This window comes from Dipodomys spectabilis, unplaced genomic scaffold (assembly GCF_019054845.1).
Source record: "Dipodomys spectabilis isolate Male_0828 unplaced genomic scaffold, ASM1905484v1 ptg000145l, whole genome shotgun sequence".
NCBI classification, from domain to species: domain Eukaryota; kingdom Metazoa; phylum Chordata; class Mammalia; order Rodentia; family Heteromyidae; genus Dipodomys; species Dipodomys spectabilis.
The window spans coordinates 23,301,685-23,324,832 of NW_024870822.1; positions in this window are offsets into that span (position 1 = coordinate 23,301,685).

The window sequence follows — 23,148 nt, forward strand, 5'->3', positions numbered from 1 at the left end:
GAGAAGAGAAAAAAAGATATAAGGAACAGTTTGGGGAAGGGAGGTTCCAGGAAGGCATAAGAAAAGAATGATGGAGAGATTATGTATAAAAACAGAATAATAAAACCTGTTAAAAACTTGTTTAGAAAGGTGGAAAGGGTAACAAGAAAGGGCAACAGAGGAGGTGAATTTGGAAATATCACAATGAAATCATTCTGTACAATTAATATATTCTAATTAAAGTAACTAAAAAGAAAATATATTATGAAAAATATTTTTTTTTAAAAACAAGATTCCTCATTTGGGCATGGCTCTATTTTAGGCAGTATCAATTGACTGGCTGCTAAGAAAGATAAGGAAATTAGCACTCGTAAGCTTCCTCCCATCTCCCCTCCCCCATTTCCCGAAGATTATGAGTAATACTGTTTTTTTGCCTATTTTTGTCTCATAATATGAGTCATTTCAAGTGCATGTGATCAGGATTAAATGGTGCATATAACAGAGAAATGTGATGACATAGATGTCTGTTATAGACACCAAAGTGTACCAATAAAAGAGAAACTTTTTAAGTGTTATTTGGCTACATAAATGTAATAATAAATTCAGCTATTTAAATAAATTCAGCAGACCGCTGACCTTGTGTGCCTAATTGCTATGAATCACAAGGATAATTATGTATGATTACCATCAAATATCAGATTTCTTAGGTAATAAAATGAGTGAACAAAGTGGATTATCTTTAATGCTTCTGCCACGCTCTTTTGGAAATTCATCTTCCCAGAGATCCTTTGGAGCAATCCCTACTGGGGATCAGGGGAGACTTGGGTGATGACAGTCAGATTTGACAATAAAAGCAACAATTTCCAACACTCTCTGCCTGCCAAGCACAAGGCACTTTACATATATTGGCTCATTTAGTTTCCCAACATTCTGATGACAGATGTACTATACTCCTAATTTTAAAAGTAAAGGAATAAGCCGGGAGCTGGGAGCTCACACCTATCATCCTAGCTACTCAAGAGGTTGAGATCTGAGAATCACAGTTTAAAAGCATCCCAGGGGAGGGAAAATCCATGAGATTTAAACTCCAATTAACCACCAAAAATATGGAAGTGGAACTGTGGTTCAAGTGGTAGAGTGCCAGCCTTGAGCAAGAACAGCTCAGGGACAGATCCCAGACCCTGAGTTCAAGTCCCAGCACTGGCACAAAAATAAAATAAATAAGGAAACATAACTAGTGAGTTATGAACCTCAGATTTTCACCATAAGTAGTAGATCTGTGTTCAATACTTTGTTGTCCATAACAGCCTAACTGTGTAGCCTTGGGTTACTCACTCATCCTCTCTGGGCCCAGGACAACTTCTATAAGTGAATGACTAAAAAGGACTTTCCTACTGCCACCCAGAGCTTCACTAGGACTCAAGTAAATGGTGCTTGGGACAGAGCTTCAAAAAACAACTGGCGGTCTTCGTCATGCCTCAAGCAAGAGTCAGCCTGTGTTGATGGAAAAAAACATTACCAGGAGACCACAAAAACAAAACATTCCCCTGCCAGAAGATAATTCGAAGGGGTGGTGGAGAGGTCCAATGGCCATGAACACTTTAGCAAGTTCAGGTTCAGGGTGAATTCTACCCAGACACTTTTTGTTCCCAGTACTCATTATCAAACTACTCTTTGATAGTGTCTCATCAAGGGACTATCAAAAGGTCCACTGATTGTTGTCCCCACTCCTTTAGGCCAGTATTATTCTCCTAGGCCCTGAGGGCTTGTCCACTCTTGGAATAAACACTTGATCAGGCTGTTACCAGCTTGTCTTTCTAGATATGATGCCTACACGGTGAAGGCCACAAATAAAAGGCCCTTTTGAAACCTCAGCCTGATAGAGACACCCAAGCCAGCATTCAGAGAGCTAAGGTCTCTGTGAAGGAAGAGAAACTGACTTCTGGCCCTAATTCAAACCCATGACTTGGGCAAGTCCCTGGTCCTCTTGTGGGGGTTTGTTTTCTCATCTATAATACAAAGGCTTTCTGGATGTTCTCCCAAGGCCTGTCCAACTTGCCTTATGTTGTCTATTCTGGGAGAGGTACAGCATGATGTGACTGGCTGTGATTTATCTGGGAGATTTCCAGAGAGAAGAATCCAGCAAGAATCTGAACACAACAGAGTAAGATAAACCACAGTTTAAGAAAGAACCCTGGGCCAAAAGTGCAAAGTTGCAAATCCATTATGATTTGGAGAGCAAAAAGGAGGAGATAGCCCTGGGATTTGTATGAAAAGCACAAGGAGAGATGGAGAGAAAAAGAAGATACAGAAGGCCCCAAGATCAGTCAGCTAAGGATCTGCTTTTGTGGGGGGGATTATAGCCTATGGCAAAAAGACCACTAGATCCTAAGCCAGAGGAGGAAATGAAGGGGATGAGATAGGGCCATTTGAGCTCACCGTGCAAATCATACCTTTAATTTGGGGCTTGGGTAACATGGTCAAAGGTGTTGATGCTGTCTACCTGAAGAAAAGTAGGCTTGCAGAAGGGATACTACTAAGTAGCACCGCTTAAGCCTTAAAAAGTAGACTCTAAAAGAACTAGAAAGTCAGATCGTCCTCAGGTTTCACATCTCTAAGATAAGATGTAAGTATCTGAAGGCCTTCTAATTCTCATTCAACAAAACCAATGACCACAGCACCACTCCCAACTATCCCACCCCAACATCCAAGGTCTCCTACTTTTCAGAAGAAACCAAAATTCCAAAACTTGTCCCCAGACTCTGCACATACCTCATCCCTGGTGAGGCCTTTCACCAAGCCCAGGAGCCTGCAGGGGAAGCTGGTTCATGGGCAGAAAGGAGGCTGGATCTTTCCACTACATTGTCAAGATCCTAAGGCTGATTGTGCCTTGCCTACTTCCTGTGCTCTGCTGCAGGTGGATGTGCAGTCCAGACAGACAGGAACAGGGGCAGCTTATCTGGGATGTCCACTCAGCTCAGGAATGATAACTAGCCAGCCAGCAAGTCTGCTCATTCAGGGAAGCCTCTAGTGAGACTCTGAGAGGCCTCTGTGACCCTGGGTTTTGTAGCCCATCTCATCATGTGTGTCGATTTTTATTCGCATACACATGTGTATACCCAGACATACAATTAAGATGTATATACACGCATATAGTGGGTGTAAATAAAGTAAAACCACGGCCACTTTGAGGATTGACCTAGAATTAGCAATCCAGCCTTCCTCAGCAGAATGGAATTAGCTACAGTAGTTTCACGAACTTCCTTTTCTGGATGGGACTGTATGTCTGCTCCGTCACTTGTCCATTTATCCAGATCTCCATTCTACATGGATCAAGCACTTCCTTCCCCAGATGCCAGTTACTAGCCGATGATGATTCTCTGGGACCTTTTTCTTATTTCTGTATTTCACTGTGGTTAACACACACACACACACACACACACACACACACACACACACACACACACACACACACCATAACATCTGCTACTGTAACCAATTTTAAGAGTCTACTTTAGTACCATTAAGTATACTCATATTGCTGTGCTCCACCTCTCCTGTTGCAGTTGCCTAAAAAAAGTCTTGAAGTGACAGAATCCTCTCTCCTGACAAGATGGGTTCCAGGAATTTGACTCCTGTGCAGCTCTGTGTAGAGTTCAAGTGCAAGAGGTTCATACTTGACCTCAAATGCACTCCACTAATGGCTATTATAAATTATCCACACGTTAGCTGACTCCACAGATAAAAGAAGGTCACTGCCCTCAGCCAAAAGCCTTGGGCTGGGCAGTGGCATGGGCTTCCTTCCAGGGAACCTGTCTCAGAAAGGGGCAGAGTTACATGTACTTATAACACAACCACAGTTGGATTGCCCAGGTCAGATGGGGGCACCAGAGGACTGTGCCTTTCATGGTGGTCAGTCTCTGGCTGTGTGGATTTGCTTTGATTCTTGGAGGAAGCTCTTGGAAGTTAGCAAGTTGTATAATGTTTGACTCCTCATTTGTGAAATGTAAATAATATCCATCTTTAGATTATTTCATAGCTGGAAAATATGATATACAAGAGCTATTTTCTGCAGGGTGCCGGTGGCTTATGCCTATAATCCTAGCTACTCAGGAGGCTGAGGTCTGAGGATCACAGTTCAAAGCCAGCCCAGGAAGGAAAGTCCATGAGACTCTTATCTCCAGTTAACCACCAAAAAAACAGAAGTGCCTTGAGCTGAAAAGCTCAGGGACAGCACCCAGGCCCAGAGTTCAAGCCCCATGACTGACAAAAAACAAAAAAGAGAGAGAGAGAGAGAGAGAGAGCTATTTTCATTGAAGACAGACATATAGTAAGTGCATTTTGTTAAATTTAATTTTCCAAAATAATTTTTATTTTGCAGTATGCTATATCTTGTATGTCCACTTTTTTAACTGGCAAAAAGGTATGTACATTGGTGGTATACAGCATGATGTTGGATGTAGACATGTACTGAGAAATGACTAAATCAAACTAATTAACCTCATTACCTCCCATACTTACCAGGATTTTTGTTGTTGTTGTTATTGCTATACTGGGGCTTGAACTCAGGACCTTGTACTTGCTTGCATGGCTGGTGTTCTACCATATGAGCCGCACCTCCAGCTCAGCTTTTTGCTGATTGTTTTAAAGATAGAGTCTCCCAGACTTTTCTACCCAAGCTGGCTTCAAATGGAAATCTTCCAGATCTCAGCCTCCTGAGTAGCTAGGATTACAGGCATGAGCCACCAGTTTTCAACTCTTTTTTCTTGTTTGTTTGTTGTTTGGGTTTTGAGGTAAAAAGCAGTTTAAATCTACTACTGTATTAGGAATTTGCACACATGCATCCTACTGACTCTAGTCATAAAACGTATCTTGCACTTTCTCTTAACTAAACCTTGTATTCTTTGACTTACCACCCACCCCCATGGTCATTGCTTACTAAGTGGAATAACAGTGTTCATTCTTGTTGTTGTTCTTATTTATTCACCAGTTTCCTCAAATCCTGAAAACCTACAAGCACCAATGCACAAACAGTAAAAGCACAAACAGTACTTCTGAATTCACTGACTCACACTCCCCTTTAACACCATAAAGCAACCACTGGTGAGCTATGTCTCACAGGAGGTGTCTTTGCTCAAAGTGGATCTCTCTCTCTTCTCTCTCTCTCTCTCTCTCTCTCTCTCTCTCTCTCTCTCTCTCTCTCTCTCCCTCTCTCTCTCTCTCTCTCTCTTTCTCTCTCTCTGGGACATCCACAGGCCCTAGTGTCTTAGGCTGCTCCTCACACCCAGAACCACCAAATATGCCAAAAATCATGATGATGTCACCTAGGCTCTCTTCCTGTAGTTATACCAGCAAAACTATCTTCAAGAAATGTGGATGGGGGGCTGGGGGTTTAGCCCAGCGGAAGGGCGCCCGCCTGGCGTGCGCAAGGCCATGGGTTCGGTTCTCAGCCCTGGTTTAAAAAAAAAAAAGAAATGTGGATGGTGCACCAATGTTTTACATTCTTTGTAGAATGGCTTTCAGTTTTTATTATAGGCTGGTGATGACTATGCTGCTTACCCAGCATAAGGCTCTGAGTCCAAACCCCAGTATGACTAAAACATAAATAAATCAAACTGTCAGTTGTCAAATATCTTTGACTATGAGAAGTCCAGCTGATGACTGGCAGTCAGTAGAGGAAAATGTTGTGTCCGTAGGCATCATGGAGTCACTGTACATACCCTACTAAGATGTGAAATGCCCTCCTGTCCAATTAAATATAAGCTTACATGTTAAAAAATTAAATTTAAAAAGAACTCCTTTAGTACAAGACAGACGAGTCTTGGAACTCAAGAGACATTTTTAAGGGATGGACACCAAACTCTGTTCTTATTTCTCACCACTTCTCCACTAGCAGAAGTATTGATGCTCAAAACCATACACAGAGACATCTGGGAAGCTTGAGCATGGTCACCAGCCATGCTGTGATGGACAAACTTACCTCAGAGCCAAGAACATACCTAGACTGAGTAGAGATCTATCATCATTCTCCTAATGCATTTGTCATCTCTGATACCATCTCCCAAACAACTGCCCTGTATTAGGTATTTACTACTGTATAACAAGTTACTCTAAACTTAGTAGCTCAACACACCACATATTTATTCTGGGGTCAGGAATCCAATGCATATTAGCAGGGTCTCTCTCAAGGTCGCCATTAAAGGATCAGCCAGGCTGCTGTCATCCGAGGCCTCCCTGGGTCCAGAGGACCCACTCTCCAAGGCTCACTCTCACGGCTGTGTGTAAAGGCTTTCATTACTGGCTAACTTCTTATCATGTCTTCCTGCAGAACCAATTATCTATGATGGAGAGAAGAGCAGCCTTTCTTAGCCAAGTCTTAGAAACCACACATACCACTTCTGCAATGTTCTATCCATCATTCTGGTAGCGGGGATGGGGGTGGGGGTGTAAGGAGGAAAGACCTCCCCAGGGCCAACTTGGGAGCTGGCTACTACATACCCTCTGTCCTCTCAACCTCCAGCCTCCACAGGCTTGCCTGAGGGAAACTTGGCTCTTCTCAGGGGACTTTAAGGTCCCTAAAGATAGAGCTAAACAATGACAAGTTAACCCTAGGACTAGAGATACTTATTTGAAGGCCAGTAACCAAGAAAAGAAAGTGCAGAGGGGATAGAAGTAAAGCAGTGGATACAGAATTTTGAAGATAGAAATTTTGAAGACAGAAAAAAGTATTTGTGTGGGAACAGATGCAAGAGACCCAGCTCTTCAGTGTGTAGGAATGATAGAAACACAAGTATTCTAACAGAGCCGTGTTTCCCCCTCACATTGCTGGTCCATGAGTTTGTTCCATATCCCTCCCTTGGGAAAGCAGCCGCCATCTTGGACACTGCCAACACCATTGGCAGAGTGTCTTGCTTGCATGGACAATGAAATTCTCTGGCCCAGAAATGATACATGTCCCCTCTATGCACAATCACTCATCATATATTGTCACTCTGATTCCAGCCAGCCGGAGGGAGCCAAGAAGTACAACCCCATCACATGCCTGGAAAAGGAGGAAACTTGAAATATTTGGCAAACAGCACTGGTGATTCCTCAGTCTAGGAGGTACAAAATGAGAGAAAGGTATGTTCCTGGGAGTTAAACTACTAGGCAAAAATGAGACTTTTCCAGGCCTAAGATCTGAGACTCTGAGGCTTGTCCAGTTACTCCCTTACTCTTGGGTCAGGTATCTTGCTACCTCACAACAGCCCAAAGAGGCATGAATGTTCGGAGTTCTCTAGCATAGTCTTCTGAAATTCTCTGGTCTCCCCTTATATTGTACCCCTTCCAATCCCAACCCTTTAATTCAGGGGAAGAATGTCTAGACTCCAGGTCACATGTACACTGAATTTCATGTTTTGAAGCCTGGCCCAATCCCTTAGGATTCCTTGGGGTAACCCCCAGCCCACTTCCCAAAGGTAAGTAACCCTAATCTGATCACCTGACCATGGTTCTCAATAGATAGGATTAGACAGAGCTCTCATTAGCCTGAGATGTGCCTAGCTCTAGATTTTTTTCTTTTTGACTAGAAGCTCTTTTCTTTTCTTTTTTTTTTAGGGGGGGGCGGGGGTCCGGTTGTGGGGCCTGAACTCTGGGCCTGGGCGCTGTCTCTCAGCTCTTCAGTTCAAGGCTAGCACTCTACCACTTGAGCCACAGTGCCACTTCCGGCTTTTTTCTTTTTGCTTATGTGGTGCTGAGGAATCGAACCCAGGGCCTCATGCATGCAAGGCAAGTGCTCTACCACTGAGCCACCTTCCCAACCCCTAGAAGCTCATTTCTTAGGAATCTCAGGTTCTTACATCTTAGTAAGCTGGCACAACTTACTCCACCCAGGCCGAAGAGAAGCCATCACCCCAGATGCCTTTCATAAACATATCTGGCAGTGGCTGAAGAACAATACACTTTCATTTATATTCTCACATCCAATAGCTGCTTAGTTTACAACTGGTTATTGGTCAGGCCTCAAGACCCCACTTGATCCCTTATAGACTATAACCATGATTCATTAATACACCCAGTAATCATCTGACCCCCATGTCTTACTCCCAACTCCCTAATTAAGAAATGCAAAGCTACTGTCTCTAAGTCTCACAGCTAGTAAGTATCAGATTTAGGATTGAAACCTAAATGGGTCTGACTCTAGATGTCATATTCTTAGCCACTAGATATTAAATGGTAGCCAACAAAATGTTTACAAAAATACTTTGGCCGCAGGTGGCATCAGAAGAGATGTCAAGGGAAAGAGAAATTCACTGTATTGCCAAGGCCTTGCCATCTTCCTTATGCCTAAAATTGCCTGTGACCTGGAGTTCAGGCATCCTCCTCCCTCTCCCCTTTTCTCCCCAGATCAAAAGGCTGGATAAGGAAGAGGTATAGTATTAGGTGAGGTCAAAAATCACCCTAAGTCTGAACCAGACAGTGAGACAGGACATACAAATTGTCTCAAGTAGTAGTGAAGGGCAGAACAACATGCGGACAAAGGTCCACAGTAAATATGATTCCTTCCTCCATTCTAGTGTTTCAGGGCCACACCAAACACCAGGCCTTCTCTAAAGAGCTGTCTGTGGGTAGACATGATATCCATGCTTCCTTGTAGGAACATCTAGGCTTTGGGTCTGCTCTGTCATCCCTTTTCTTTGGAAGTATCCAGAACAACCTTATTGTAGCCTGCCCCCCTCCCCTACCAGACACACACACGCACGCGCGCACGCGCGCACACACACACACACACACACACACACACACACACACACACACACACACACACTTCAAACCAGTTGCTCTTGGGAACTTCCCAAGATCCTCAAGACATCTGCCAACCTGTGGAACTGAGTCCCATTCTCAAAGCCTTTGGCCCTGAGAAGCCTTGACCAGGATGAATGTGGTGACCACCGGGCAGGTGAGGGCAGCAGAGAGCCAGAGGCAGAAAGCCCAGGAAGGAGCTACTGCTCCCAGCTGGGAGAACTCCAGGAGGAAGTGGGAGGAGCTTGTGGAGAACCTTCATCTGCCAAGGAAATCCCCTCCCCTGGGTTCACACAGAGGCCAGTTCAGGTTGAAGCAAAGATGCTGGGGTGCACACTGGGAAGTCAGACCAGAGAAGTAGAGGGATGCCAGAGACAACAGTACGGAGAGGCAAGAAGAGAGCCAGCAACTTGCTGGAGGTCAGCAAAGGTCCCGGAGCAGGTCTGAACACAGGCCAGCCTTGTCTCCTCCAGGCCAGAAGAACAGAGAGGAATTTGGACAAAGAAGCAAAGACAAAAAGCTGTTCCGTTCATTTTATGAGATCATCATAACCCTGATAACAAAACCTGTCAGGAACAGTACATACACAAAAAGAAACAACAGACCAGTACCACTTTTGAATATGGACAGAGGAAAACTGTGACATTAACATAGTAAATGTAAACTTAAAAAACAAAAAAATCTCCCATGAGAATCAAGAAGGTTCATTCCTGCCAGGTTAAGGTGATATGGTATTAGGAAATGTAGTTCAATTATACAGTTTATCAGTACTAATAAGAAGAAAAAATAAAAACTTGGGACTATGTTCTAAAAGCATTGACTAGAATTTCACATCCCTTTCTTTTGTGTTTTTTTTTTGTTATTTAACTTTTAAAATACAAGAAGACAAGGCCAATTTTATGACACAATAAATAATAGCAATGTCTTACTTAAAAATGAAATCCTGCCAGCTGCCAGTAGTTCACACCTGTAATCCTAGCTACTCGAGACTCTGAGATCTGAGGATCATGGCTCAAAGCCAGCCCAAAAGTAAGACTATCACTGAACTACCAAAAAAGCTCAAAGTGGAGCCATGGGTCAAGTGATAGAATGCTAGCCTTGTCCAAAAAAAGCTCAGGGATAGTGCCAGGCCCTGAGTCCAAGCCCAAGGACCCACACAAACAAAAAAACAAAAACAAAAAACCCGTGAATTTAAGCAGCAGACACCTTAAGTCATTTACCAACTAAAATCTTAATGATCAAAATGTTTCAGAACATGATGCTAGGTAAAGTGCTCTTGCATATTGCAGCTGTCATTTGTACAGGAAAATCAAACCGTTTCTCCTCTATATTCCTATGTTCTTTGCAGATACCAATTGGGTGTCCTATAATTTAACTCAATTCCGAGCATAATTGTTCAATTAGTTAAAAAAATTGTTCAGTTAGTTTTTTTAAAAAAATTAGACCTTACAAGTTACAGGCTCAGCCTCACAAGCTGCTTACCTTATCAGATACCAGTTGCAAGTAGTGATTCACCAGGTTAGCCATACTTCTAACTGAGCTACAAATTAAGGAGGAACCTCTCTTCTTACGTTAAATCACTTGTTATGATGGCTCACTGAAGTCAATAGTCACCTCTACTTATTGGTTTATTACTTGATGAAGGAGACAGATGATGAGGTACATGGGGTAAAGTGCAGGACACAGAAGCTTCTGTCCCTGTGGAGCTGGGGTGTGTGCCATTGATGCATTCATTTTACCAGCAACTCTGCAGTCCTTGTAACTTTCGGGATCTTTTCTAGATGCTTCCTCACATAAGCATCATGGGTTATCAATTCTGTCTCCAGCTTCTCTTCCTTCCCTAGAGGATGGTGTGGGCTAAAAATGGGTTTCCTCTTGTAGACAACACATAATTGGGTCTCTGGGTCTTTTGTTTTGTTTTGGGTTGTTTTGTTTTGTGGTGCTAGGGATGGAACATGGAACCTGGTTTGTGCTAAGCACATTGCTCCAGCACTGAACTATACCCTCTGCCCTGGATCTCTATTTTTAATTGCAGTATATTAACCAGATACTTACTAGCACTTGATGTGATTATCTATTTGGTTAGTCCTAAGTTTATCACTTTCCTATTCATTTTGTACTTGTCCTGTTGGTTCTTTGCCATTCCTGTTTTTCCCCTATTATCTGAATTATTTTGGATTAATTGGTTGTTTTTCTTTTCAGTATTCTATTTTATCTCTACTTCTTTAAAATTAAAATGTGGCTGCAGGGGCTGGGAAGGTGGCTCAGTGGTAGAGTGCTTGCCTTGCAGGCATAAGGCCCTCAATTCGATTCCTCAGCACCAGATAAGCAGAAAAAAGCCGGAAGTGGCACTGTGGCTCAAGTGGTAGAGCTAGCCTTGGGCTGAAGAGCTGAGGGACAGTGCCCAGGCCTAGAGTTCAAGCCCCATAACCTACAAAAAAAATGTAGCTACAATAATTTGGTAATGTGTTTTTTTCCTTTTCTTTGCTTCATTTTATACACAGTCTACCTTCAAGTAACATTATATCTCTTCATATAGAAGACTTTACACTGTTTCTACTATCCCTCCCTATATTTTGTGTTGTGAGTTCACAGACTTTCTTTTATGTATGTTATAAATGCCCATGGAACATTGTTTTTTCAGCAGTGAATCATCTTTAAGTAAAATTGTTTTCTTTTTTGAGGTACTGGGGTTTGAACTCAACCTTACAATTGCTAGGCTGTTGCAAAACCACTGAACCATACCTCCAGCCTTTCTTTTAATGAAAATTTAATAGTTGTCTTTAGCATTTCCTACATTCTGCTTCTCTTTGTGTAACACCAAACTTCTGTGTGGTATTATATTTCTTTAGTGTGAAACATTTCTAGTGGCTCAGAGGTACCAGGCTTACCTACGTTCCATGAAGCCCTCGGTTTGATCCTCAGCATTGCAAAAAAAAGAAAGAAAGAAAGAAAGAAAGAAAGAAAGAAAGAAAGAAAGAAAGAAAGAAAGAAAGAAAGAAAGAAAGAAAGAAAGAAAGAAAGAAAGAAAGAAAGAAAGGAAGGAAGGAAGGAAGGAAGGAAGAAGGAAAGAAGGAAGGAAGGAAGGAAGGAAGGAAGGAAGGAAGGAAGGAAGGAAGGAAGGAAGAAGGAAAGAAGGAAGGAAGGAAGAAAGGACAAACTTTCACTGAACATTTTCATAGTCCAAATGATGTTAACAAATCTCTCAGCTTTATTTGCCTAACACATCCTCATTTTACATTTTTTTCTTTTTTCTTGGGTTGGGGGACTGATCCTGGGGCTTGAACTCAGGGGCTGGGTTGTTGGGTCTTCGTCCGAGGGTCCGAGGAAAGGTAAGTGTGATGCTCACCTGCCCTCTCCCCAGCCTCCCTCAGCCCGGGAGACAATCAGACACAGCAGGGAGCCAAATCCAGCTGGTAGAAAACTCATTTATTAACAGAGAGCAGGCCTTTTTAAAGCCAAAAGGGCAGGTGGCATGGCAGGGGAGGGAAGAGGAAACAATCACTGTCAAGGTCACACCCTATCATGCACCTAAGCTTTCATGGGCTGGTTATGCACTGAACATAAAGCAAATCGGGCTCTGCCCACTCAACTCTCTCTCTCAGCACCATCTTTGCCGCCCATGTGCTCTGCAGATTCCCCCTTTTTTTGTTTTAATGGCAGACCCACCTCCCAGTTAGTTATCCTTTTCCCTCCACTGTAAAGGTTGTTTTAACAGGATTACATTGATAAGAATAGCATTGGCTATGCAGGGGGTTCGAGGCAAGTCTGGGGGTCGAGATTTGCCGGACTAGGATAGGGAGGGCCCTTGTGCATGATCCAAGAGCCCGTCCCAGTTACCTCACATCCCCACCTAGCACAGTAATAAACATCAGTCCCACCACAGTTAGAAATGTCTGAAGCAGTTCGATTAATTCCTGGGCACCTGGTGTCTTTTAAGTAAGCCAGTTCCTTGTACGAGCCTTTAAGCTAGCACAGGGGTCAAGATGACCTTTGGGCTTTACTGTCAGCTCCCAATGGCTCCCAACATCACTGGGTGCTATCTCTAAGCTTTTTTTTGCTCTAAGTTAGTGTTCTACCACTTGAGTGACAGCTCCACTTCCAGCATCTTTGGTGATTAATTGCAGGTAAAAGTCTCATGGACTTTCCTGCCTGAGCTGGCTTCAAACCACATCCTCATATCTCAGCCTCCTGAGTAGCTAGGATTATAGGCATGAGCCACTGGCTCCTGGCTTCATTTTATGTTTAGTCTTAAAGGATGGTTCTTCCATGTGTAAAGTTCTAGGTTGACCGATTTTTCTTTTAGCCCTTTAAAGATGTTAGAAATAAGGGCTTGTTTGTGTAGTCATTTTTAACTTGGTTCTCCTTTAACTTTTGATTCTTCTTTTACTTTGGCTGGATTTTTCTGTGTTACTGACTTCCAAGAATGTCATTATGTTGTTTCTTGGTATGGTTTACTTTATATTTATCTTATCCCACTTGGGGTTTGTTGAACTTCCTGAGTATGTGGATTTATAGTTTTTTATCAAATATGGAAACTTTTCTGCCATTTTTTTGCCTCCTTCCTTTAGGATGCCAATTATACATTTTTATATCACCTCTTATTGCCCCATAGATCACAGAACTCTAAACATCTTTCCCCATCTTTTTCTCTTCTTTTATTTCAATTTAGATAGTTTATGTTGTTTATGTTGCTTCAGTTCACTCATCTTTTCTGCAGTACCCAATCTGCCTATTAAGCATATCTAGCGAATTTTTTGTATTATATATTTCTTTCCTAATATCTGTCATTTTCTTCTGGTTAGGTTTCTTCTTGCTATGTTCATGTTATTTAAATACTTGACCAGGGGCTGGGAAGGTGGCTCAGTGGTAGAGCGCTTGCCTTGCATGCATGAGGCCCTGGGTTCGATTCCTCAGCACCGCATAAGGAAAAAGAAAAAAGCCAGAAGTGGCGCCATGGCTCAAGTGGTAGAGTGCTAGCCTTGAGCTGAAGAGCTGAGGGACAGCGCCCAGGCCCAGAGTTCAGGCCCCACGACTGGACCCCCCCCCCCTCCAAAAAAAAAAAATACTTGACCATACTTACAGAAGCTTTTAAATTTTCTTTTATTATCTTTAAGTAGTTGTACAGTTGCCATCTAACAAAGCAGTTTAGAAGACAATATAATCTTGATCAATGTCAGTCCTTTCAACTACTGATCCATTTCTCCCCCACTCCCCTTTCCTTGCTTTTTCTTAATTTTGTGAAAGATACATTAGATTCTTTACTCCTCTTCATTTGTCTATCCTGTCCCTTTGACACCATCATACCCCTTTTGAGTTCCTGTTTCCTGGTGTTTTATTTTGCTGAACTTTGATTTTGCTTTTCTAAAGAATTACAGTATTTGAGTTCTCCTTTGAGAACTTTTGAAGTTTTCTGTTAATTCCTTTAACATCTGCATTTTTTTCTATTGACTCATTCTGCTTATAAATCACATTGCTTATTTCTTCTCACATCTAGTCATTTTTTGAATGCTAGGCATTGTTGGTTGTGGCTGTATATGTAAGTAACTTTGCATCCTGGAATAGGAAAAGGACATTAGTTAAAATGTTATGAAATCTAAATAGAGCCTGTAGTGTAGCTAACAATATTTTATCAATGCTAATTTCTGTTTGGACAAATATACCATGATTATATTAAAGTTATATAGGAAAAAAGTTAAATAGGTAAAGATTATTCAAGAACTCTCTGTACTATCTTTGCAACTTTTCTGTAAATCTAAAATTATTCCCAAATCAAAATGTTATTTGGGGGAAACAGGTAATTACTGAAGCTTGAACTTACTCTCTCCATTTTCGCTCAGGGCTGGTGCTCTACCACTTGCGCCATACCACCAGTTCCAAAAAGTTATTTTAAATTCCTCCATTCTCTATTTATATTAAAGCACTATTTATTGTTTCTCTCTTACATTTTGTTATGATTTAGGCCTTATTTCTAAAGGTTTTTTGTAATTCTTTTTATCTGTTATCTCATTTCTAAATTTTTCTAATTCTAATTTATACTGTCCTTTAGTCTCTCATTTGAAATAATACTATATGGTATTTCTTTTTGAGAAAAAAAAAGAAATGACGTTTCAATCTCTCCTACAGCTCATTGTCTGCAGCTGTATGTTACAATACAGCTTATTCTTTTTCTTCATAGAATTTCTCACCTCAATACTTTGTGCTGGTTACTTTGGTATGAGTTTGGGTTTTATGCTTCTTAATAATATTTTTGATTACTGCTGATCAAACCACTTCTATAACCTCACAAAGCTCCTTTCCCTGATATTTTCAAGTAGTGTCAAAAAAGAAAAAAGGACAATCTGCATTCTAAAAGAAGTTTTCTTTTTAACTACTTTCTTTTTTCCTAGTTCTTTTCTCTTCCTTCCTTTTGATCTGAGCCTTCTCTGTTTCTTTTGTCTTTATCTTATTGGATTTCAATTGCTGTCCTAGAAGTTTCCCTTAGGGTAAGCCAGTCTTCACGTGGTACACCACAGACTACTCATTTTCAAGATTTCATGTTCAAATAGGTCAGAGTGCCCCAGTCCCTTTAGGCCTAGCCACAAGCCTAGTGCTCTCATCCATCAGTGAAGTAGGGAATGTTCTTCCCATTTGCTACCGTTCTAGTATTGACCTTCTGTGCTTTGGATCATCGTGTCTGATGTCTTCATTCTAATTTCTCAGGTCCCCCTGTCTACACAGATGCCTAGAATTTATGATAAATGATGCTTTTATTTTGTCATCTCGTTTGATTGTTAATGTTGTTCGGTGGTCTTTAGTTTTGCTAACTAGTTGCTCTTTTTTATATGATAATTCAAGTCAATTTACATACTATGTGGTCTGCTGCAGCCAGCTTCCCAGAATTCCAATATGTAGCACTTTTTAACCTAGAGCCAGGATGAGAAACATTAGATTTTGTGAAGCACTTTTTCATATTCCCTATGGAATTTAAACACTATGATAGCAAACTTGGAAAAAATTAATCCATTGAGATAAAGAAAGCTATTTAATACCTCTACATTAATAATGTGTGTGTGGCATGTCCCATACTTTGTTTTTAACTAAACTGTTTATTACACTTAGGTTATATTTGCTACACAGTGTCTCTTCACAGTGTCCATTCTGAGGGCTGTTAGATTCATGGTTGTTTCTGTTTATCTTTTTTTTCAGGAAGGGAACACTGTGGTTTGAAAGCCTTTGTACATGTTAGGCAAGCGTTCTACCACTTAAGCCATACCCCTGTCTTGTTTCCATTTTTTCAGAATATGTGAATGATGCTGTCATAAATACCTTTGTGCGTTTGGTTTTGTTTTTGTTGCTTTCTTTATGACAGAATTCCAAGAGGAGCATGACTGGGCTAAGGGTAGGAATATCTCCCTGGCTGGGCAATCTACTATCTGAAATGTGTTTTGAGAATTCTTTTTCTTATTATAGGAGAAAGGTTGAGACTTGGTTGTTAATGGTGAAGAACACAAGAACAAAGCCTTTTTTCCCAGGATCACTCTTAATACATCCTTTCTCCCAGCCACCAGCTATTCATTTCCTTCAAATTTCACTTAAATAACATTAATGGTGGGCCTGCTATGTGAACCTGCTATGGTTTCTCTGCTCATTACTACACTGAAGTCCCAAGTATGTGTGTTGTTCAGATCAAGGACCAATCCAACATACATGATGCAGCGGGACCCAGTCCAAATGAGCACTACCTATTCTCTCTAATGACCTTTATCTTGTTATCTTGATCCAAGAAAAGCAAAAAACTCCAAATAACCCCTATGATCTCCTAGTCTGCCTCCAGTTATTTAAAGTCACTCCATACACTTAACCAGCCTTACTTTCCCTTGGCCTGTCTTCCTGTCTCTCCCACCCTACCTCTACGGAATCTTGTCTTGAACTGAATTCCTCTTAGCTTGGGTTTGGGTTGTGGCTCTGAGTTTCTGTCTACCTTGGTCTACATCACCCTACCTGTGGACTGGAGACTGCTCCATAACACACAGCTACTGGTTGAGTATGTATGTTCAATCATCTGGGCACTGAAAATCCAGTGCTGTGCTTGTCTCTGCTTTCTGCTCAAGGACCACTACATCTTACCAATTGATAGAGTTTGCAGTGATAATCCCTTTCCCAACCTGGCTTAGAATTCATGACACCTTTAAAGCCCCTGCCAAGACCATTTGATTTCCTGAATTATCCATGTTATTAAGGAGCCTGTATAAGTTGTACCTAAGCTTGTTGACTTAATAATCACAATGTTTTAAAGGTTAGGAATTCAAGGACCAGAGAGTAAATATAGCTTTGCAAAAGGCAAATAGCAAGGCCATATCATATCTAGGCCTAGAACGCAAGGTCCCTCACTCCTAGAAGGAAATAAGTAGATAGAATATCAGAGAAAACAATTTAAAAATAGATTCCAATGCAGAAGTCCAATTACAAGTTCAGATTCTTCCAGGATAGGAATGGAAAAAAAAAAAAAAAAAAAAAAAAAAGGTCCCAGGATTTGGGACTAAAATAGGTCTTACTTTCCAAGCAGGGTGGGATGTCAGGAAAGTAAGAGCTGCAAGACTGATTCTAGGTGGGGCCCTAGATCACCACGCTGAATCTACTTAAATGTTTTTTCCCCACAAATCCTGAGGACTTGGAGCAGAGATGGGCCTTAGGTTCAGGTCAGGGCTTCACATTTATAAGCCAACAGAAGAGAAAAGAAGTAGAAATTTGGAAGTGGCACTGTAGCTCAAATGGTAGAGCGGTCGCCTTGAGCTGAAGAGCTGAGGGACAGCGCCCAGGCCCAGAGTTCAAGCCCCACGACCAACAAAAAAAAAAAAAAAGAAGTAGAAATTTGAGAAGGGAGAAACTAGGCTGAACCTCATACTTGTTCAGTGCTCAGATAGCCTTCCCATTGTTTGAGACCTTCCTCCATCATGAGAATTAGGTAATTATTGCTCAAAATACACATCACCTTGGACCATCAAAATCTAGAACATTTTTGAGGACTTCCATAAATATGCAGAAGATAGATATAGGTACAGATATAGACATATACACATGCTGGTCTTGAGTATATTCTTTGAGTATACTAGTCGGCACTACATCAATCAAAACAGAAAATTCATCCCTTTCATGGAAACAAATCTAACACATCAGGTATGAGATGTGTGGACTTCGCTAAAAATGTTCACAGGAAGCAGTTCTCTCTTTTGCTGTGCAACAGGCAACCTAAATGTTCTACTATTCTCTTCAGTCCTTGTTAGCTGCTACGTCTACCATCACAGCGTCCATCCTGATCCTATCTTCCTTCTTCATTCTCTCATCTGTTCTTTCCTCTCCCGCTAATCTCTCCAATGTCAAACATAAATTCCTCTTCTTAACTATACAAAGAGGCTATGGGAGAGGACATTTTAATACTCTGATGGTTTCTTCTTTATCAACATTTTTCCAGCAAAGATACTTCCCACCAGAGAGGAATTCTAGTGCCAGATGTTCAAGTAATTCAACATCTTTCCACCTCACTACACATGTACAAACAGAAAGGATCCAGAATTATTCTGATGCATAGCTCATAACAGACCAAGCACTATGATTACCCTATTCAACATGGACTAATGAGAAAGTTTAGAATGTCCTATCTGATTCAAGAATATGCCCTTGGCCATGTCAGCACAGCTGAATGCCAGAACTGAACCTAGGAAAACTTGATTTTTCTTGTGCCCCTTGAAGGCATAAGTTGTTGCTATACTCCAAATGGAGTTCCGGGTTTTATTAGATGAGCCAAAAAGTAATGCCTAAGGTAAGCAAAACGTTTCGTGGTTAGTTTTGCGGGTTTTTTTTTTTTTTCCAAAACCTATATAGACTTTCACAGTATTCTCAGATTGCAAAGTTTATGCCAAAATGTGATATCAACCCAGTTGCAATATTGTTCAATGGGTATTTCATGTCATTAGACCAGGCGACTAGGAGAGCAATGAAGCTTCGAGATGCGTAGCTTACACCAGTTACTAGTAAGTAGTATAAAACAACCTCTGATGTATTAGTCTCAAGGGTTATTTGGGTCAGGAATTCAGAAGAGACAGCTCTTATTTTCTCTACAATATCTAGAGCTTTATTTAGCTGGGAACTCTCAAGGGTTTCTTAATGTCTGTATATTGGAATTATTGGAAGACTCCTCCACTCATGCATCTGGTGTTGATGCTAGAATGCTTTCTCATAGCATGATGGTTACATTCTGTGGTAAGAAGCCTCTGTGATTGTCCTCAGTGATCTCTACCTGCTGGAATTCATGGTCTTGAGTAATCCCATCCCCTTGAGTAACTCATGTCTGACCAACAAAATATGGCAACATTGAGTTTGGTCTTTCTTTCATGATTAGGTTACAAAAGATTGTAATCTGTTTCTCACCCTCTCCTTCTCTCTCTTCCTTATGTTGAAGAAGTTCACACGGTAACATCAAGTGAGGAACTGGGGGTCTTCAACCCAACAACACTTAAAGAATTGAATCTTGCTCTAAAACCATATGTATAATCTTAAAATTAGATCCTTTTCCATTCAAACTTTCAAATGAGACCTTATCTCTGGCCAGAATTTTGATCACATCTGAATCAGAGGACTCATCTAAGCCATGGGCAAACCTGACTCAATATAATTATTGAATGAGCCTAGCATAGTAGCTCAACCCTATAATCCTAGCTACTTGAGAGGCAGAGATCAGGAATAAAGGTCTTAAGGCCAGCTTGGTCATAAAATTTGTCCAGACTCCATCTCATTCAATGGCTGGGCAAGGAAGCACAGAGGTGCACGCCTGCCATGGTGTGCACGGTGACATGGGAAAGCACAGGTAGGATGATCACAGCCCAAGCCATCAAGTAAGACACTACCTCAAAAATAACCAAATGCAAAAAGGGCTGGAAGTGTGGCTTACGTGGAAGAGCAACTAACTGCCCAGCAAGCTCAAGGCCCTGAGTTCAACCCCAGCACCAAAAAAGAAAAAGAAAAAAAAGTGAAATGATAAAAATGTTTAGTGTTTTAATCTCCCATGTTTCAGGATAATTTGTTACATACTAATAGCTATCAAAATACAAGTTTCAAAGAAAAGTGTCCAACAAAAACCAGGCTCATGGGGCTGGGAAGGTAGCTCAGTGGTAGAGTGCTTGCCTTGCATGTATGAGGCCCTGGGTTCGATTCCTCAGCACCACATAAGCAAAAAGAAAAAAGCTGGAAGTGGTGCTATGGCTCAAGTGGTAGCGCACTAGCCTTGAGCTGAAGAGCTGAGGGATAGCGCCCAGGCCCAGAGTTCAGGCCCCACGACTGGACCCCCCCCCCAATATTAAAGTCCTGAGTTCCATCTCCAGCACTAAAAACTCAAATCTCATAATTTTACTTCTCCCAAAGTCACAAGACTGCCCAGATTTAAGAAGATATAAATATAAAATAAACAAATATAAATATTACTCTCAAAGGGAATATATAATGTCAAAATATCATCACAAAAATAGGAGACAGGACTGATGTTGCAACCACCTATTGGAAATCACTCTCTGCCATATGGCTTACGACTGCTCCTTAGCATTGTCTGGGCTGTTCCTGTGTAGATTGCAAGAAATATGTAAATTCTTTTGTTATTTTGAAACTTAGTTTTTGTTTATATTCCTCCTGATGTCACCTCTGCTTATAAGAAATATTCAATTTCTCAGCATGTCACAATATAAATGGGAGTTTCCCCTCCGGCCATCAAGAAGACCTCAGGACCATAATTTCCAAGAATGTGACTATCTGAAGTACAAGATTCTCTCCACTTAAGAAAGACTTCTAATGGATTACAACATTGCTCTGGCTTCATGTTCTGAAACATCCCAGCATTGCCCCACACTCTGACAGACAAGGAGAAACATAACAGTGAATAAGGATGAGGGGAGACTGATGGACAGTGAGATTAGGCTGACCCCAGTAGTGCTCCTCATACCCCACAAACTCATAGAACTTCTGAACAAGGAGGCATCTTGGAGATGGATCCATTTGTCTTGTACTAGTAATGATAGTAGCATCTTCTGGTGAGAACTACAGGGATAGCACTTCTTCAAGCAGAATGAAGTCAATTCCAGTATCATGATGTAACACAAATATGTCACACTTCACCATCACTCTGTAAACTCATACTTCTATTGAATGCTATCAATCTTGATTTTGAGAAATGCAGGCATGATGCCTCACACCTGGAGTTCTAACCACTTGGGAAGAAGAGACCTGGTTTTGAGGCCAGCCTGGGCAAGAAGTTTGTGAGACTCTCATTTCAACTAATAAAAGAGGGGCATGGTATGCACTTGTCATCCCAGATATTTGCAAAGAAGGAATAGGAGGACTGCAGTCCACCCACCCCCCAAAATAAAACTATTTAAAAAAACAAGCAAATAACTAATGCCAGGCGCTGGTGGCTCACACCTGTAATCCTAGCTACTCAGGAAGCTGAGATCTAAGAATCAAGGTTCATAGCCAGCCCCGGCAGAAAAAAGATGGCTCAGTGGTAGAGCGTTTGCCTTGCATGCCTGAGGCCCTGGGTTCGATTCCTCAGCACCACATAAGCAAAAAAGAAAAAAGCCGGAAGTGGTGGTGTGGCTCAAGTGGTAGAGTGCTAGCCTTGAGCTGAAGAGCTGAGGGACAGCACCCAGGCGCAGAGTTCAGGCCCCACGACCGGACCCAAAAAAAAAAAAAAAAAAAAAAAGAAAAGCCCATGAGACTCTTATCTCCAATTAACCACCAGAAAGCCGGAAGTGGTGCTGTGGCTCAAGTGGTAGAGTATTCGCCTTGAGCTGAATAGCTCAAGGACAGTGCTCAGGCCCAGAATTCAAGCCCCATGACCCACAAAAACAAAACAAAAAACAACTAAAGCAAAAAGGGCTGGGGTATAGCTTAAAGTGATAGAGTTCCTGCATAGCAATTGCAAGGAAGGAAGGAAGGAAGAAAGGAAGGAAGGAAGGAAGGGAGGGAGAGAGGGAGGGAGGGAGGGAGGGAGGAAAACAATGGGCTTATTAAAAAGAATTGACAATTTTGAAAGAAAAAGAAATGCAGCTTTGATTAAATTTCCCTACTTACATGATCCAGGCACTTCCCACCTCTGCCCACATTGGGGACTCCTTGTGAGGGCTTCTTGTGGCTAAGCACCTGCTTCTTTCAGGGTCCTAGTGGGTCCTAAACCTACTTCTATGCCTAGCATAAGCTGCACAGACCCTTCTACTGTTCCCCATTGTAGTAACTCATTCTTGGAAGGGTAGAGAGAAGATAATTACATCACCGAGAAACTTGAAAGCAAATTCTTGTGCTTTGATTCTCTGCGGCCTCTCTGCCTCTACATGCCTCTCTGCAGCTGCCACCAAGCAAGAGCTAGCCCCCACCCCACAATGGGACCATTCTTGATCCCCTCAAATCCTTAAGGTCATTATCTCCCCACACTCCAACTTATGGCCTATGTCTTAGACCTTTGTTTCCTGTCTTAGGATTGATCTTGTTCCAGGTAGCTTGAGAACTGAAGGGTCCATTTCCTGGAAATCTCCAACTTCTAAATAACACCAAAGCAAGCATTATAGCTTCAGAACACCACAGTCCAGTCAGTGCTGAGCCCCATAAGACCCAGTAAAGTTCTGTTCCTCATTCTCTCCTCTAACTTGAGTCTATACCTCCTTCTAGCCATGTGCATTGGCTAGCTCTTGAGCTTCTATGACTGAATAGTTGAAAACAGATTCAGCTGGATGCCAGTGGCTCACGCTTGTTATTCTAGCTACTTAGGAGGCTAAGATCTGAAGCCTGAAAGATTCTTACCTCCATTTAACCAGCAAAAAGCTAGAAGTGGAGGTGAAGTTCAAGTGATAGAGTGCTAACCTTGAGTGGAAAAGCCCAGTGAGAGTGCCAGGGCCTAAGTTCAACCCCAGTTCTGGCACATAAAGGAGGAGGAGGAGGAGGAGGAAGAGGAGGAGGAGGAGGAGGAGGAGGAGGAGCAGGAGGAGCAGAAGGAGGAGGAGGAGGAGCAGGAGGAGGAGGAGGAGGAGCAGGAGGAGGAGGAGCAGGAGGAGGAGGAGCAGGAGGAGGACTTGTAAGAGCAGACAGATAGCAATCTAAATAAATACTTAGGAAATAAACACATACTTCTCCAAAAGTAGCCGTTTGGAAAGATCAACTCTATCTTGATAGAATGATAACATTTGCCTAGTTCTGCCAAGCTTTTCAGGTTCTTGGATCCTCTCCCTTCCAGGGAAAGATTTTTTTCTTTCTAATTTGTATTATGCCCCTAGGATGCATTTTCCCAGACATTTCAAGTTTTTTCGGAGGCACAAATATGTAGGCAAAGTAAAGTAGGCCATTTTTTCTTGGCCTCTACTGAAAAGTTTA